General features: G+C 28.3%; 1 long non-coding RNA gene across 1 annotated transcript; it reads left to right on the forward strand.

The window, feature by feature from the left end:
* The first annotated feature begins 266 nt into the window (after positions 1-266).
* On the forward strand, positions 267-3,196 carry LOC143062838 (uncharacterized). Its single transcript, XR_012974862.1, has 3 exons — positions 267-569; positions 958-1,072; positions 1,744-3,196. It is a non-coding gene; the product is annotated as an uncharacterized LOC143062838 (long non-coding RNA).
* The last annotated feature ends 987 nt before the right edge of the window (positions 3,197-4,183 follow it).

Here is a 4,183-nt window from a genome sequence, read left to right on the forward strand (position 1 = left end):
TAAGATGACGATGGACGACAAGTGATGAGAAAAGCTCACTTGGCCTTTTCATGCTATTGGTTCAGGTGAGCTTAAATATTAAAAAATCCCAACAATAATATATCAAAACGAAAATAAGAAGGACCAACAAAATCTACTTTTGTTTTAAACGACACTTAATTCGGAAAAGGATATTAATAGCAATTACGTTTGCAAAAAGATATGATATAGGATAGGTAATTTCCATTTAGATAAATTGGAATTCGCATATAAATCAGAACGTCAATACTAACTGATTTTTAAAGAAAACAAAGGAACACAATTTTATTATTCTCATAATGACAGAAACGACAAAAATTGAAGAAAAAACAAAGAAATCCAGTGGAGATGATGATGAAAACATAAATGAAGCCTTCATTCCCGATGAAAGTGAAAAGACGGATGGACTTTCCAAATCTAATAATAGAAGAACATTGATCATGTTGATTGCTTATTTCAAAGATAATTCACGCTGGTTATTGACTATCTTATTATTGTCTACATTACTGATAATATCTTTCAGTTTTAACATTCATTACTACTGTAAACAGGTAAGTCACATATGTTTTATCAATTTGTTTTCTACATGTTCTATAAATCGAAACTATTCTCAATTTCTTACCAACGGGAAATTCCGTCGACGATGTATTTCTATTAATGTTCAAAATGATAGTCAAACATCTATTTATAGTTTCATAGAAGATATTGAAAATGAATATGGAACACTATAATTCAATGTTTTGTAGGATTGCTGTCTGTAATACTTGTTCTGATTTGTATTTTTATTATAATCAGGTTTTCTACGTTTGCCTTGTTTCACATTTTGTCATTCTCTTTGTTCATGATATTGTGTACTTTTCCGGATATTTTCATTTAAAAAAAAGAAAGAAATCTTTGATTGAAACTTTGTCTTCGGTTACAGCATTTTTTTGTTTACAGAAACAGAGTTGCATTACTATGGAAACCTGTCAAAATATAACTCGCCCACAAATGCTCTTAGAACCCGATGATTACAACTGTTCAAGAAAATTAGCACGCAATGGTAATGCCAACGGTAAGTGATGAATAAATGATAAAAAGTATGATACACTAAGAGAAGTTGTAAACACGTTTGACAATATTTTCAGGAAGCACACAACGTGGTTCTGAGGGAATTGTCAACAGTTCTATGCAAAGCTCAACAAGGTCTTTAATGAGCAAATGGTAAGTGACAAGATGTTATAGATTTATAAGACTGCCATAGGACCTTTCATTGTTCACATTAATACAGAAAATACTATATTATGACTAAGGGATGTGTAAGGTATATGTCAATGAGACAAACATCTTATGAACAAAACTAAAATGCACGTAGCAGGCAGATTTTCCATCGAGGAATCAAGACATAAGATTCAACAAGTTAAATACATATATTTCATAACATAAACAATTTATAAAATTATGGGTTTGAAATCATTTCATTTTAAGCAAATAAATCGAAAGCGAAAATAGCACAATTCCAAAGTGTCCCACATGCTTAGAAGTCCAATTAAAACAGATAAAATTTACTACAATCTGAAAAGAAATATAAAACCCCAGAATCCCAAACCTTATGATACCAGAAATACTGCATATACATCATTTTTTACTAGCTGAACTTTTATGCTGATCTGTATTTCTATAGTTATTATTATGATAGAATAATTGAATCACTCATGCATAAAGATAAGTATTTATTCATTGTAGAAAGAATTTTGAAACTTGAATTATGGAAAGAAAAGGTTAAAATAGTAGTGCAACTTCCAACCAACTTTATTTTACACAAGTATTCATATGACGACGATACGGAGATTGTGCTATGTAAAAAGGACAGGAATCATTACTGCATTTCTTGTAACAAAACATATAACAATAACTGCTCTGTTATTCATAAAAATCCAGAAAATAACACTATAACTTATATTCCGGAAGCAGGTGATCGAATGGTGACGTATGAAATACCTACCAATTGCATTGATCAGAGAGCTGTACTTGAATGGATTCAACCACAAAAAAAGCAAGTCACCAAAACTAAAATAATTTAAATTTTAACATGAAATATTTCAATATCTTGTAACAGATGTGTTTCATATCGTTTACCAAAACAAGAATATTCAATTGCTCTTTAGTTTGCTGATGTACAGTGAAGCGATAGGAGAAAAATGATTCAGGGATACTTCATAGTTATTTCCTTTTCTTTTGTATGATGATAACAACAATAAAAATAATAAAATAAAAATTTATATAATAATAATGAAATAATAATAATAATAATAATAATAATAATAATAATAATAATAATATGTTTAGTTATTTATACAAATGATATTATGGTGTAGTTTCCTTTATTGTGTCTTCAATTTTATAACCTTTAATTTTGAAAAAGGAAGAGGATTACCGAAAGTATCATTTAAATTCAAAAAATAGTTGAAGTATATACTATCCTGTACCTTAATTGTTTTGCAATGATTTTCTTTATGTATTGTTTTTATTTTATGTCTGTAATCGCACTTTTGAATTTTATTGTCATTGTTTATTGATATCGGTGCCAAACTCAAATTTGCCGGTGAATCTGAACAACCCAATTCAGATGGTACTGCATGTAAATCTTTAACATGATAAAATAAACTAAATGATTTTCTATCAGGAATATTTTTACTAAATTTAGTATAAGTGACCTTAGTCTTGATATAACACTGTTCGTTAAAACAAAATTCCTCGTGATCAAAGACTGTACGATACCTGCAAAGTAATGAAGATGAATTTCGTTTTATTATGAATTTCAAGGTAAACAAAAATTTCAGACAATATCTATTAAGCGATATACAATGAGAGAATGAATATTTCATTCATTTCCCTGATGAACAAACGTGTTTTTATTTATTTGACCATGACTCCTTTTGGACATGTTAGAATTATTTGCATTTTTTTCAAAAGGTCATCAAAACTGAACTGCAATTAATCAATTACGTTTTTTTTGCATACTGTTTTGTTTATGTTTTATTGTTTATGGTTTGTCAAAATTGCATTGCCACAAACATACTGTAAGATTGATTTCATATGATATGATGAAAAATATAAAATAGAGAAAATTAATTTTATAACCCTTTTAATAGAAATTTGTCGTTTGAACATTCATAAACATAATATGCAATACTCACATTAGTAACACACAACAAAAATCAGGTTTTAAAAATTTCATTAAAATAGAAGTTAACTTAAAACGTATACAAATAAAATCTTTGCTCAAAGTATATATATTAGTAAGATAAACGAGAAGACAAAATAATTTGTTGTCTTTTGTAAGAGGCATTCCACTTCTTTGTGATATGTGTAACTACGTTTAGTGTCGTTTAGTGACGTATACTTAATGTGTATTTGTTTACACACATAGTTAATGACAGTAAAGCGGATTTTGTTTGGTCGGTATCATGAATTATCGCCCGGAATAAATATTTGTCATATATAAATTTATTAATGAATGGGGAAACATATCAACAATTCAAATAGAGAGAAGTGACTGTACAACATGAACAAAGGGCAATAACTCTCAACAATGAAATTTTTTAAAAATTTTAGCTTTGATATGTAAATCAATACAACTATAACTTGAACAAGAACGTTAACAGTCTATGGAAGAAGCGTATCGATGAAAACTTTTCTTATATCAATGAGCGATATTGTCTAATATCAATTGTAAATATGCAGACATTCCATGCGGAAAATGTTGTTTTCGGCAACGAAAAATTATGAAAATACTAACTTTAAAACTTATTGTTCAAATATAAACAGCAATTGAGTCTAAATATACATTCAGAAGTTAGTTAGAAGCTAAAGTTTATGTCCGTGAAAAATTTGAAGTGCTGTGTTTTTCTTATATACATAAATAAACAATGCGGTACTTTTAAAATATCAATGCGATACTTTTAAAATATCATAGCGGTGTTTTTGTAATATCTATAATAGTAATTATTAGTATTAATATTTGACTGCTTTCTCCAAATTTTGACAATTTTACCTCTTATGTCTGTTTTGTTCATGCATCGTTGTAAATAAGACAGAATTTGATGATACTGTCATACACGTGACAGGTTTAGTCTTTGATCTATAATGGTTTACTTAAAACAAACTATTACTTTGATGGAAA

Source organism: Mytilus galloprovincialis, chromosome 2, assembly GCF_965363235.1.
Source record: "Mytilus galloprovincialis chromosome 2, xbMytGall1.hap1.1, whole genome shotgun sequence".
Lineage (NCBI taxonomy): Eukaryota > Metazoa > Mollusca > Bivalvia > Mytilida > Mytilidae > Mytilus > Mytilus galloprovincialis.